Consider the following 14,898-nt stretch of genomic DNA (forward strand, 5'->3'; position numbering starts at 1 on the left):
GGATTGCAGCGCAGCCCGGTTTGGAAAAGCAGAGATATAACCCCCACCCCCACCCCCACCCCCCGGCCGCCCGCTCCTCAGTGGCTCCCATTGGTTTTAGCCAGAGCTGGCATGGTGGGCAGGGAGGTGAGATATGAGAGTGAGTTTCAGGGAGCTAGCTCTCTGAGGTCACAAAGGCTTTCAGGAGACCCAGGCCTGGGAGACTGCATCCTTAGCTTAGGTGAGAGCAAATGAGGAAAGTGTCTCTTTGCAGCTGTTACTGCTATCATGGGGATCCAGGTGGAGGTTTTCAGAACCAGTGCAGAGAGACAGTGGCTAATGACCCCCATGGGAGAATTGTGGACTCCTAGCCAGGCAGACCTCACAGTCAGTAAGGCCAACCCACTTGCCCATTCTACGGTGTCACACAGATAGTTTGTGGTAGAGCTTGGACTAGGAATTGGGGTCTCCCAACTTGGCACCAGGGCCCTTCAGAATGGTGAGACAAAAACCAGGGTCCCCAGGAGAAGTCAAGGCTGGATCTACTTTCAAGGTCCTGCCTCCCATAGTCCTGGCCACATACAAGGAATGGCTCCACCCCACATGCTCCACCTTGCTTCCTGTCCCTGTGCCTTTGCCAGCACAGTGTCCTCTAGCTGGTCACCCTTCCTACATCTCCCTTCCTCAGTTAGCCAAGCCCTACTGAGCTTACGAAACTCCACTATGCAGTCTCTTCTTCCAAGAGACCATCCTTACTAGTTCCTCGTTCAAATCCAGGAAGAGTGTCTCCTTGTGCGCCCAGGGCTTATGGGCTTTAATTCCCACCATAAATATTTACTGAGCACTGACCATCCTCCAAGCCCAGCACTGGAGACAAAGCAGTGAGCAAGACAAGGTTCCTGCTTTCATGGAGCTTGTGTTCTAGTCCATGCATGCTTGGTGAGGGTGGTATCACCTCCAGTGGGGTGAAGTGAAAAACTCTTGGATATTACAGTGGCCTATGGTTCGCCATGGGGCCACAGCACACGCAGAGCTACACAGTACAGTTGTGGTATTCAAATGTCATAGGAGGGCAATTAGGTAAAAAATGTCTAAAAAGACTCCTTAGGGGGTGGAGATAAAGAAAAAATGTGGAGAAAACACCATCCTAGTGGTAAGCAGAGAAAATAAGAAACAAAATAATTTCAGAAGTTCTCTCTGGGGAAGTGAAGTTTGAGCTGAGACCTGAGTGACAAGGTGGAGGTGGCCAAGGGAGGATCAATAATCTTGGGTGAGAAAGCATGTTCCAGTAGAAGCAACAAGTGCAAAGGCCCTGAGGTGGGAAAGAGAGACAGGGTGTCCCTAGGTTGAGGCCTTCTGTCTGTGTCAGTCTCCCTCATCCATTTGGGGGGCTCAGGGGTCAAGTGTGATGACGCCAGGGGCCGATTCAGACAGGTATATACTGACTTCAGCTAGATCTCTGCCCAGAGGCAGCCAGCTGAATAATGCAGGTCACCTTGCAGCCATCTGCAATCTTGGAGAGGTCAGGAAAAAGGCTGGCATAACGATCTCCCTGGGGCAGTGGCCCAAGTGCCAGCGTACCACCCATCCTGTCGGGCTGCAGTGCAGTCCCTGCTTGAACTGATCAGTCCTCTAATTCCCACTCTTCTCTCTCACCTCCCGCATTTCTACGCTTCTTCCCAGCTGTCTAACTTTGAGTAGGTTACTTCACCTGACTTCTAGTGTCCTCACATGTTAAATAACAATAAAATAATAACTTATGTGCCAGGCACTGAGCTAAAGTACTTTACCCTGACTGGGCCATATTCGCTGATTATATGCACAATCATGGTCCCTTGAGTGATTATCTTTTGTCCTGTCTCTCCCACTAGACTGTGTGTGGTTTTGTCACTTGTATCTCCAGAACCTGGTCATGTACCTGGAACACAGAAGGTAACATTCTAAGTGAATGTGGTGACCTGGCTGGGTTGCCTGCACCAACAATCTGGCTCCATCGTGGGCTAGGTGCATGCACTTCTGTTACTGAAGGAGGTCCTCAATCTAATCCAGGTAAACTGAAGCTCAGAGATATCGAGACCTGCCCAAAGTAAGTAAGTGAGGAAGCCAGTTTCAAGTCCCAGCATGTACAGAAGCAAACCTCACATTCTGTGTTGGAGCTATAGTCCTGAGTCCTATAGAAGGGGGAAGGTGGCCTGAGGCCACCAGCTGAATGAGCTCTGGCCCCCAGCCAGCTGAGGAGAATTGGGTGCCACAGGAAAAGGATATGACGAAAACCAGGAGGGAAAGTGAAACCCTTCCGTCCTGGCTTCAGTGAGGACAAGTGCCTGTGCCAGACGAGCCCTTCCTTCCTCTAGGGTGACTCTGGAGGGCCCAGGCCCACCGCTTCCTTCCTGTTTGGTTATTTCGGGAAAGACGTAGGTGGAGAAGAGGAAGGGGCTCCTAGCAGCCCAGAGAGAGTACCGGGGACATCAGGACTGGCTTTGTCATGGCCCTACATGGGTGGGCCATGGATCACTTGCAGAGTCACTTTCTGCTCCTGGCCTCAGTTTCCCTGGGGGAGAGGCTGATAATGCCTGCTGGACAGACAGACCAATGAGGCCTTGTTAGGAGATTCCTGGGAAATGGCAGGAAGGCGGGGGGGGGAAGGGGGGTGGCAAACAGAGAGGGCTTATCACTCTCTTGGCAGGGAGTTACAGGCGGAGACTTGGAAGAAGTGGTGCTTGTGGTTGGAATCCACTTCCCTTGGCTTTCCCAGGGGAACATGGGCCTGGATGTGGGCAACTCAGAGAGGTAGCTCAGTGGGGTGGGTGGTCAGACTGCTGAGGTTGACACTTCAGTTTAGCCAGCCGAGCTGTGGGCACCATAGCAAGCCTCTCTACTTCTGAGCCTCAGTTTCTCCTGCTTTGAGCCCACCCACAAAGTAATGGTGATGGGATCAGGGGATGCAAGCACTTGGTAAAGCAAGGTAACCTTGGTGTTACTGGCTGAAGAGGGTGTCATGGGGCACCGAAGGCATCTGGGCTTTAGGAAATATTTGAAGGCATCCTCACAGCATACTTCATTTTAATCTTCTCCAACTCTGTCCCTGTCAGCTGCCAGCCTCTCCTCCCCTGCCTCCTCCCCCACCATTAGTTCTAAGAAGCTAAGCCTGACAGATGTGCTCATTTCTCAGAAAAGGAAGTGGTTGTGCAGGGAGAAGATAACACCTCAGCTGGGGAATCGAGAAAGCTATCAGGCCTGGCAGTGTGAATGTGGGATCTCCACCTCCTCAGCTCAGAACCAGGGTGCTAGCCTTAGAGGCAGAGGGAGAGAATTCAGAAAAACATATACTGGGGGCACAGATGCTCATTCTGGGGCTCATGACCGCCTTCTCTGGGAATGATGGCTGATATTTACCGAGCACTTTCCATGGTGCTAAGAGCTTCATCGTGTATAGAAATTAACTTAATCCTCACAATAACCCCATGAAGTGAGTGCTATTATTACTCTCCACGTTACAGATGAGGATTCAGTCACGGAGTCCAAGTTACCCTCCCAAGGTCACAGAGTTTATAAATGGCAGAGTTGGGATCTGAATCCAGGCAGTCTGGCTCAAGCACTTAATGGCTCCTGGGTGGCTGCGCATGCCCATATGCATCCATTCCCTGGGATTATGAGGCTTCCCTCGCCTCAATCTCCTTTCATCCCATCTCCGGTTACTCCCTATTCTGCCATAGCCTTTCACTCTTCTCCTAGTGTTGACAGTGAGAAGAACCAAGGCTCATCCTTGAAACAGAGTCAAGCTCAAAAGTGACCTGACAACATAACCATCCAACCCTCCACATGATGCTCAAACTCATCCCTAACATGGTCATGGCCCAGATGGGGTACAGAAAGGTGGAGCATTCAGGTCACATAGTGAGTCTGTTTCATTCCAGATGGTCCATACCCGTGGGAGTTCACAATCTTCTCTAGGACATTCTCTGCTTACATACTTGTCATAAGGGGCTCCCTCCCTCCTCGGTGGAACATTTCATCTTTGAACAGCTCTAATAGAAGCCTTTGCCTCTTTCTTTCTATCTCCCCTCAATGGCTGGGCCTTAGTACTAGTCCTCTCTCCTCCTCTGCTCTTCTCCAACTCTGTCTCAAGGGCTGGCTGCCCAGGAAGGCAACACGGGCTGGTGAAGGAAGTTTTGCTGGCCTTGCTCAGGGCCCTGGACCAGGTCCTGCTCCTCTCTATTAGTTTCCTTATTTGTACAATGGTGGCGCCATCTGGGTGAGGCCAAGACTGGTGACAAATTAACTTCCATTTCTCCACAAGCTGGGCTGCCAGGGCAAAGAACAGGCAGGTACCCAATAAGTCTTGCAACTATACTAAGATGTTTGGCTGTGGACCTCGTCTGTAAAATGGGGATTAAAAATAATTATTTCACAAGAACACATATAAAGCTCTAAGAACAGCACTTAGCAGATTTTGAGTAAATGGCAGCTATTATTACTGTTCTTATTCTACCCTGCAGGGTTTCTTCTGCTTAGTGTACATCAGACTGCTTCATTCCTCACATGCTATGTTCTGTTCAGCCCCCAGACCTTTGCCCATGCCGATCCCTCTGCTAAGCTCTCTCACAACATTTACTGAGCTATTCATTTTTGACCATGAACTCTGTCCCTCAGGCCTAGTCCAGTCACTTCTAAGCCCAAAGGTGTTGATGACTGGCTTACTGGTAAACAGTAAAGAGGGAAGGGAAGAAAGGCCAATTTTCTCCCTCTTCAGTCCCATCCTCACTGCCTGGTAAAACCAGGAGAAGGACCCGAGACACCAGGTGATTGGGCAGGGTACCCAGGACAACTCCCCACCCCACCTCCACCCCTCAAGAAAAAATTTCTTCCAGCCTCAGAAAGCGGATAGGAAGCTATAGGAAGGTTCTGGAAAAGGCATCTTCTGCATTGTGTTGAGGCAACAGGCAGGAGAGACTGCAATAATAACAACCTACAAGGACCAGGAGCTTGGTTTCTGGGGTCATCCCTTCCTCTGGGGTCTATGACTCCAAGTACTCCATAGTCTAAAGCAGCTGCTCTCTCCTTTCCCCAAAGCTGTCCCCACTCCCTCATCTGGCGGTGGTCAATGTTGCACGTTGTAAAGAAAAGAGCACTGGGCTGAGAGTTAGCAGATGTGAATTTCGTGTCCCAGCTTTATCACTGGTTTGCTTGGGGTGAGTCCAGTCCTGTCTGGGATGCTGGGAAAGCCTGGGACTTTCCTCATCTGTAAAATAAAGGAGGTCATCTCAAAGGGCTCCTATTAGTTCTGCAGCATGAGGAGGGATGAAAGTAACTCACATATGGATGAATAAGTGACTACTTGGGTTCTCTCTCTTTATTGGATCTACAAGATCCAGTAATTAGTGTGGAAGGTGAGAGGCAACATTCTGGAGCTGAAGGACTTGTTGCCACAAGGGTCTGATCCTCTTTCACCTCAAAGCTTGAAGAGCCTTGCCTTCAAATCTGCAAGATTCCAGAGGAAAAGGGCAATGGGCACATGTGACCCAGGGCACCCTTGCTGGTCTCTGCCCCTGTGGCCTCAACCTCCTCACCCCAGCACTGCCTCCAACCAGTCCAGACAAGTCTCTGGTATTTTCAGCCACCTTTATCTGATCGGAAATGTTTGGAATTCCACAGCAGAAGACAACAGCTCTGAAGGATCTGGGGGTGGGAGCAAATCTCTGCTTCACCCTTCCCTCCCTCTGTACATGTGAGTGCGCGTGTGTGTGTGTGCACGCGCGCGCACACACACACACACACACTCCTGTAACCAAAAACTCAGAGCCAAAGGCTCCCACGAGGCTGCATTTCCTACATTCCTGTTCCTTTAGTCTTCTCCCCTGTTCATCTCCGCCACAGTCTACCAGCCCCCTCAAGGTGCAGAACAGCAAGCTGTCTGAGATGGGGCCAAGAAAGCTGGAGTCCTCTGTCCATAGCTGGTGATGCTGAGCCAGGGGCCACCTGGAGGTTTGCTGTTCATAGTCAACACCCAGAGAACCAAGAAGCTGCAGAAGACCACCACCACCAGCACCACTAGGAGGCCCAGAAGCAACTCACAGTTCCACCTGATGTTGCATGAGGACCACCCAGAAATCATGTGTCATGATCTGTGGTTCACAGAGATGTGAAAATGAGACCCAGAAAAGGGAACAGACTCCCCTGCCTTAAGACCCCTGGAGTCTGACAGTGTATTCCAACCCCAGCACTGTGACTGCCTACTTGCTGGATCAGGGGCAAGACTCTTTACCTTTCCAAGCTCAGTGTCCTCTCTGTAAGTGAGAATACTGTACTTCATAGGCCTGGTAGCAAAAATTAAATGGTTCATGCAAAGTGCTCAATAAATGTTAGTTGTTTATTTTTTCAATAGCTAAAAATGAGTGGTCTCATTTGTGTGTCTCATGGTGTATCGCATTATTTATAGCTACAAACAAAAAAGTAACAGCTAATATTTACTGAGTCCCTGCCTGAATTCTCAAAATCTTGCAATCTTACCAATGAGGAAACTAAGACTCAGAGAGGTGAGACTTTGCTTGAGATCACTGGTTACTGAGTGAGGGTGTCTGACTCCACAGCATATTGAATTTGTCAGTGCAATAGGATAGATGCAGAGGGATGTTACTATGCTCTTCCCGGCTTCCCCATTTTACCCGCCCATCCACTATTTCCTGGGGATCTGCTATTTTGGGCCCTGGAAATCAGAGATGACTTTGAGAACAGGGACGAGGCATCATGCCCCCTGGTTCTCTCAGGGCTGAGAAAGAGAGAGGTGTGCTGATGGCTGCTCTGTGCTTCCCTCTACCCTCAACCCAACCTTTGCAAGGCCAGTCCTTGCAGCGAGTCCCTCCCACTATCTGGTCATTACCTTAGAAACAAAAGTGATGCCAAGTAGCTTTGGTAGAGCTATTAGCTGAGTTTCCTAAGATAGACCGTGACCCCTTTGTGAGTCGACCTGTGGGGTTGCAGGAAGGACCAGACAAGCTGCCTTGCTTAGCTCTGGACACTCATTCATTCTATAAATCTTTATTAAGCGCCCACTAAATGCCAGACACTATGCTAAGTGCTAAGGATAAAGCAGTGACTAAATCATATGAAAATTCCTACCTGCATGAGTTTATAATTTAATGGGAAGAGACAGGCAACAAATAAATGTGTCAGATGGTGATAAGTGGCAAAAGGAAAAATAAACGAGAGAAAAAGGGTTAGAGAGAAACATAAAAGAAGGCAGGATTAGAACCTGTGGTCAGGGAAAGCTTCTTGAGGAGGTACATCTGATCAGAGCCCTGAATGAAGTGAGGGAACAGGTACTGCAAGGATCTGAGGAAAGGCAGAGGGATTACCAAGTGCAAAGGCCTTGAGGCAGGTACATAATTGGGGTCTTCTAGGAATAGTTAAGAAAATAGTGTGGCTGAAGCCAAGTAATGAGGGGATAATAGTAGCAATGGGTTCTGGCAGTAGCAAAGGCCGGATTGTTCAGGGCCTTGAAGGCCATTTAAGGCCTTTGGCTTGTCTTTTGAGTGACATGGGAACACTGTGGGGTTGTGAGAAGGGGAGAACGTGATCTGACTTTGGTTTTAACAGGGTCCCTCTGGCTGCTGGGTGGAGACCTTCAGGGGCAAGGGTGGAAGCAGCAAGAGGTCTGGTGAGGAGCTGATGCAGTCATCCAAAAGAAATACGATGGTGGCTTAGCCGGGACAGTGCCAGGGAAGCTGGTGAGAAGCAGTCAGTTTCAGAATTTATTTTTAAAAGTGGAGATGAAAGAAAGGATTTGCTAATGAGTGGGATGTGGACTCCGGGAGTTTCTTGCCTCTCGGGCCTTCTGTTTCTCATCTACAAAAACCAGGAGAAGAGTCTTAGATAAATTTTTTCCAGCTTGATAACTACAGGAATGCAATAAGACAAAACCATTTCTGCTCTCATGGAGGCAAAGCCATTTCCTCTCAGGCTCTGAAGGATAGACGGCAATAAGAGAAGGAAGGAATGACTGGACAGAGACCAAGGGAGGGCAGGGTCTGTCTGGGCTGCAACTGCCCACTTTCAGCAAACATATCACCCAAGCTCCAGGTAAGTGCAGGGCCATGGAGAAGCCAGGCCTAGGGTGAGGGTCGAGGTAGAGATAGTTTGCTTTATATTAGGAGGGAGCGAGCATCAGATCTGTGCTGTGCCTAGGCCCTATTAGGCAGAAGATGCTCATTGAGTCAGTGAGTGAGTGAATGAGGCAGTGCCCGGAGGCCAAGATGTGTGCAAGAACCTCCCAAGTCCTTCTAAATTAACAAGAGGTGAGCCTGGTCCAAGGGATTCCTCTCCTGTCATTCCTTCTGTATTGCTTACAGTCTAGGCTGAGCCTCAAGTTCTCATTCTTTATGAATGGGAGATTGTGAGATCTGAAATCACCAAAGCAGAATTTTAGAGCTGGAAGGAAACACAGACACATCTGGTCCACTCTTATCCACAATATTAGCTGTCACTGTGTTGGTCTTATCCATGTATCATTATTATTATTATCATTATTAACATTTTTCTATCAACTGACTTACTTTCTAAAAATTCAAGTAAATGTATTGAAAATTCTTACACCACCTCCCCCCACCAAAACCTGTTCTTTCTGCATCTTTCTCCTTTTTTAGTAAACGGTGGTAGCTTCGTCCTTGCGGGTGCTAAAGTCTAGAACACCCTGGAGTCATCCTTAAATCCTCTGTAGTTTTGATCTGTCAGCAAGTTCCTTTGGATCTATATTCAAAATTAATCCAGAATCCACTACTTCTTACCACCTCCACTGCCATCATTTGGTCCAAGCCAACATCATTTTCTGCCAGTAACAACCACCTTACTGGTCTCCCAGCTTCTTATCTCCCCCACTATGGTCTCTACCACACAGTAGCCAGAATGGTCTTTCTAAAAGCAGTCAGATCCTGTCTCGTCAAAATATTCCACTGCCTTCTCATTTTGCCCAGAGGAAGAGACAGAATGTCTCACCATGGCTCACACAAACCGTCACCTTCTACCACTTTCTCCTCTGCTCACTCTGTTCTAGCCACACTCATGTCCTCTGCTCTTCCTCAAACAAGCCAAGCATATCCTTCTCACCTTGAGGTCTCTCTACTTGTTCCCTCTGCCTGGAATGTTCTTACCACATATTGTTACATAGTTTACTCCCTCAGGTCATGCATGCCTCCTCCTCAGAGAAGCCTTTCCCAACCACTCTTTATTAAAAACAATTTCCAAAAGCTGCCTCTCTGGCCCTCCACCCTGCCATCACTCTGTCTTTTCAGAATGTAAACTCCATGAAGACAGATATCCCCAGCAACCAGAACAGTGCTTGGCATACAGTAGATACTGAGTATTTGCTAAATAAATGAAATGAAAAGGCAAAATATTACTACTACTATAAATAGAAAACCAGTATCATTTGCCACAGATGGAAATCAAAATAAAAATGCTATTAAGATAAAAATGTCCATTTGCATATCACCTTTAAGTTATCTTGAAGACCAACAGTACATGTACCAATCTTGGTCCCACATCTTTAAAAAGGAGATACATAAGGCCCAGGGCAAGAAAAAGATCAGGACAGAATAGCCAGCCAATAGAAGGCCAGTCCAGAGCAGCCACACAGGTGCCCTTTCTGTGTCTTAGAATCAAAGCCCCACACCCCCAGACAAAGAGACTGAATCTTGGGAAGGGTGCAGCCAGACTGGACCAACAAAGTTTGTCTGAGGGGCCAGGAAAGCTCTCCCCAGAGGCAGGCACAGAACTGGCAGCTGTGCTGAAGAGAACAAAGGCCAAAGAGGAGTGTGTGAGGTTAGGGGGGCCTCATGGGACTGCATCGTGGGGGACCGGTACGCAGAAACCTGTAGGTGATGTCCATGGAGACCAGACAGCTGAGAGCAGAAATGAAAACAGGCTAGGTCCCAAAGGGTGGCAGCTTCAATCCTGTAAACACCAGACAGGCGTGGGGGTTCGGGAGCAGGCCTGGGAGACAAGGGGTAGAATGGGACCTTTCTAGTCTTCATCAGTGATGATGACTCTGAGCTAAGCTGAGCAGAGGTACTCCAACCCTGCTACTAGTCATAGCAGGTATCAGATATTAAAGGAGAGAGACAGAGCCACCACCCTCCTAGTCCCCACATTCCAGATGGTCTCTTCTAGCACCCTCCTAAGTCCCAGCCAGCTCTGCTCACACAGACTCTTGAGGATTCCATCCCTGTTTGGAGGGGAATATCCTTTGCCCACCCCTGTGGAGCTCAGCAAACATGGCTGCAGGTGCAGAGGGTAAAGCTAGAGCTGTTGTAACTGCCAGGCCAGCAATGCCTGACCTACATCTCCATGGTTGGTTGCATGCGAAGAAAAATACCAGGGATTTCCGTTGGTGTTCACCAGATGCAGCTGCCAAGGGAAGGCTGGGCCTTTTGAAGGCCTGTTGTGTAGGGGGCAGGACAAGTGGTGAGCTAGCTGGAATAGGCAAGGAGGCTGGCCTCTACACTGTTTCCTGGCTTTGAGGAACTCCTTAGATTTCAGAGACTGTAAATTTTTTTTTCTACCACGGTCTTCTACTGACATTCCCCCCTCTTGTAGTATATCGTCCTTATTAAGAATTGAGAGACAGTCTACGGCCATGCTACCCTGAACAAGCCCAATCCCATCTGATCTCAGAAGCTAAGCAGGCTTGGGCCTGTTTAGTACTTGGATAGGAGACCACCTAAGAATACCAGGTGCTGTAGGTGTAAAAAATAGAAAAATAAGGGATTGTAAGCTGACAAGGTCTTTGCAATCTGTGAGGTCAACCAAAGGTTGCCTCGCCTAAAAAATAAAAAAATAAATAAAATTTAAAAAAATTAAAAAAAAAAAAAAAAAAAAGGAATTGAGACACACACACACGCACAGTATTTGGAAACACACTTCTCAAATCAGTTGTTCTAACTGTAAACTGCTGCTGGCATTTGGAGTGAGGCTTCAGATTTGCCTAGAAAAAGACAATTTGGAAGTTTTGCAAGGCAGTGTAAAAAGGACCTGGGACTTTAGAGTCAGGACATGTGGGTTTACTCTTGCTCTTTGGTAGCTCCACCTGGCGATGGACACTTCGGTTAAACACCCTGGGCCTCACTTCGTTCATCTGTCAAGTGTGGAAGGTGGACCAGATGATCTCTCAGGCCCTCTCTAGCTCCAAAGTGTTATGATCCTATCCCTAGGACTCTACCCTGCACTCCCTCAGGGTAGCAGTGCTGTGTAAGGAAAAAGTAGTAAGCTCTCTTAGGAGACCAGAGACTGAGTTCTAATCCCAACTTTGCCATTTATTAACTCACTGTATGATCTAGAGAAGTTAGTTAACCCCTGGGGGCACTTCACTTTCTTCATATGTAAACCAAAGTGCATTGAAAAAAAGCACTGTAAGAACTTTGGTGTTATGCTTCTTTATGTTGTCCACCCCCTCAGAATATGCCTGCTTCCTAAAGGGCCTGTTCTTTACCTAGAATTGCCCTAACTTGTAAACCTTTATTCTAGAGACACAATATGGAGGAGGTGGGATTCAAATTCAGGTGTGTCTGATTGCAGAGCCTATGTTCCCCACCGTAGGAATGTGGGGGCAGCATGGATAGAATTTAAAGTAGAATACCTCAGTTCCTTCTACAGTAAGAGGAAGCCCTCCTCTACCTCCTAGCATAGTCAGAGGCTCAATGAGATAATGTATGGACACAAAGAAGCACTGGACAAACCTTATTTACCCTGTGCTATGACTCTGCGGCCCAAGCCTGGGCTTCCCCGCATTGGAAAGGAGAGTGGAAGGCACGAGCTGCAATATCTTAGGGATATTATGGCTCCACTTCTTAGTCTTCCATTCTACAACACCTCAGCCTCTCCCCTTCTTGTCCATATCTGGTCCACCCTTCCAGAGTCTCTTTACCGGGAACCTCCAGGCCACTCAGCCCAGAGCCCACAGTGCTGTCCCCTGAGAGGCTGTGGTAGGGTTCAGACACTGACATTTATTTGCTGTATGACCCTGGGCTGTTCATATAAACTCTGAGTCTCAGGGTCCGCATTTATAAAATGGGCCTAAGACCTACCCTATAGTGCTCGATAATGTTTGCTACTGTTATAATTACGTTATGTTTCCTTTCTCCTCCGAACTTCTCTAACCCTTGTAGTCTTTTCATTCACTTTAGTACTTGCAGTCTCATGACCTAAGTTGTTGAGAGCTAGGCCTCTATTTTATATTTCTCTTCTCTCTCATTGAAGCAGTGAGCACATGAAAGGTGGTTAGAGAGCACCTGTTAAATGACTGGGAGATGGGTATGGCGGGGGGTGGGGGGTTAGTGTGTGTGGGGGTCATTGTCGATGATAACCCACCAATCCTCAGGTGTCATGTGGCATCCCACTTTTTTGGCTACCCTGTGCTAAAGCACTAGGGGTAGAGGATATGGGGCAAATGGAAGCTATAGGCCCTTTCCTGTATAGCAGTCAATGTGACCACAAAGAGCCAGACTTACCTCTAGAGAAGGCACCAAACAATACAGAAAAGTGGAAGAAGCAGAGAGAGCCAAGGGAAACCCACAGACACCAGAGTGAGTGAATGAGGGCTTCTGAGTCTAATTGAATTTGGATTCTGTCCTTATTAGAATATGACCTTAGGACTATTATATAACTTATGTTACTTTTAGTTTTCTAATCTAGACAATGGGGACAATAATATGTTTCCCAAGCAGTATTATTGTGAGTTAAAAATACAACAGAGTGCACCTTACAGCATCTTGCATATGGTAGGCACTCAACAAATGGCATCAACTATATTGTTGTTAGTATATTAATCATAGATGGGTTATGTCTGTGGGCCCCTCTGATAGCCAATAGATACATACCAAGAAAAAGTGACTTATGGCTGACTATAGCAATTGGAGCTCTGGGTGGAGAAAGTTTTCTTGATGGAATTCTAATTAGATTTGGAAACTTCATGAAAGGAAGGGAGGCAGCTTAGTACAGACCATACCTCAGATCAGACATATGTGGCCTCCCCATGGGGACTCCACAGCTTCCTGGCTGTGTGTTCTTTTGGCCAGTTACTCTCTTTGAGCCTGACTTCTCATCTGTGTTAGACTCTAAGAACATATATTATTCTTCCTGAGAGGCAGTCAAAGGTGCTCTTTAACAGCACAGGTGTTAGAGGCTTCAAACTTGGGTTTAAATCCCAGCTACGCCACTTACTAGCTTGGGTCAGCGACTAAGTCACACTATTTAATCTTTCTGAGCTTTAGTTTTCTCATTTAAAAACGTTCCTTGTTGGTGGCTATACTACCAGATAATGTGCTGTACTTGGCACGCAGTAACAATTTTGCTTGATACATGAAAGTGTTATCTTTGTATCCAGAGGCAAGGGTGGAAGGGGTGCTCAGAGAAAAGATGCTCCTGTGAACAGATACAGGCTCAGGCTGGCAATACTATTTATCAAAATCATAAGTACACACGCTCTTTGAGCCTACAATTCCACTTCTAAGGATTTATTCTCCACAGATACCCTGTATTCACACATGAGCCAAATGACAACTAAACAGGGCTGTTCATTGAGTATCACTATTATAATTGCAAGACTGCAAAAAAGTGTTGACAAAGTAGAGGACAGTACCATGTATGGAATACTATGCACCTATTAAAAAGACTGAGGAAGCTCTTGATGAACTGATACGGAATGATCTCTAAGAGATAAGTGAGAAAATCAAAGTACCAAACAGTGTGCATGGCACATAATCATTTGTGTAAAAATCAGGGGAAACATATATGTGTTTGCTTGTATCTACAGTCTATTCTTCCAAGAAGTGAACTGGGTGGCTGGGATACAAGGGTGGGAGAGGGACAGCTGTTCTTTTCACATTTTGAACCACAAGAATATATGCCTATCCCAAGAAAATAAATAAAAAATTAAAGAAGAAGAGAAGGGAGAGAAAGGGGCGAGGGAGAGAGAGAGAGATGGAGAGAGAGAGGGAGAGGGAGGGAGAGAGAGAGAGAAGGGAGGGATTGAGATTGACTGACTCCCATGAAAAGCAGCTGGAATTCTCCAGAGAAAGATTCTTTGGCCAATTATTACACTATCAAAGAAAAATGACCACTCTGGTATTTGCATCCTGCAACACCAAAATAACACCAATATTGTGTGACCAACTGCACTAGGGTTGCCATCATCTCTGACCTTTTGTCCCTGGGTGCTAGAAGAGAACCAGGATGAAGTTCCTCTATCTTCTGGGTTGTCTGTCCAGGTGGAATAACAGGGAAAGAAGGTTCTGGTCAAATAAAAATTCTCCCTGACAGTCCTGGAAGAAAAAAGGATGGGAAGGAACCTAGTCCTAGAGGGAGTGGGGCTTGTCAGGCTCCAGGGGAAGGGCTGGCAACTAGGCCTGAGAAACATCTTCCTCCCATCTTTCTTTCTCACTCCTGTTTTCCTTGGCAATTAATCTCCTATCTGCATGCTAAGAACACTCTATCAGGGATTCCTAGAAGTAAATGGAGACCCAACTGGCTCTGGAAGAAATACAAATGGCTAATAAAATATAAGAAAAGATGCTTTTTACCTCATAAGTAACCCTGGAAATAGTCCTTGGATATTTTTAACTTTTTATTATGAAAATATTTGAATATGCACAAAAGTAGACAGAATGATAAAATAAACCACCATGTATGTACCCATCCCTTTGCTTTAACAGTTAACAACTCAGTACCAATGCTATTTCATCTATTCCCCAACCACTCTCCCTCGCCCCTGTAAAATTCTGAAGTAAATTGCAGCCATAGGTCAGTATGTATTTCTGAAAAATAATCTTAAAGAGGAAGAAAAAAACAGACCCACAATATCATTATCATATCTAAAATTGGAAAAATCTAACAAAAATCATGGAAAGGTTTTAAATGTGATCAAAACTC

The 14,898-nt window shown here is 46.9% G+C and overlaps 1 protein-coding gene and 1 pseudogene across 8 annotated transcripts in view; one reads left to right on the forward strand and one right to left on the reverse strand.

Moving 5' to 3' along the window:
* The window catches only part of BCL2L1 (BCL2 like 1), a 44,080-nt gene that overhangs the window by 4,201 nt on the left and 24,981 nt on the right, over positions 1-14,898 (reverse strand). The gene's annotated exons all lie outside the window — the stretch shown is intronic.
* Positions 10,600-10,718, forward strand: LOC112471229 (annotated as a pseudogene).

Source organism: Pteropus alecto, unplaced genomic scaffold, assembly GCF_000325575.1.
Source record: "Pteropus alecto unplaced genomic scaffold, ASM32557v1 scaffold45, whole genome shotgun sequence".
Taxonomy (NCBI): Eukaryota; Metazoa; Chordata; class Mammalia; order Chiroptera; family Pteropodidae; genus Pteropus; species Pteropus alecto.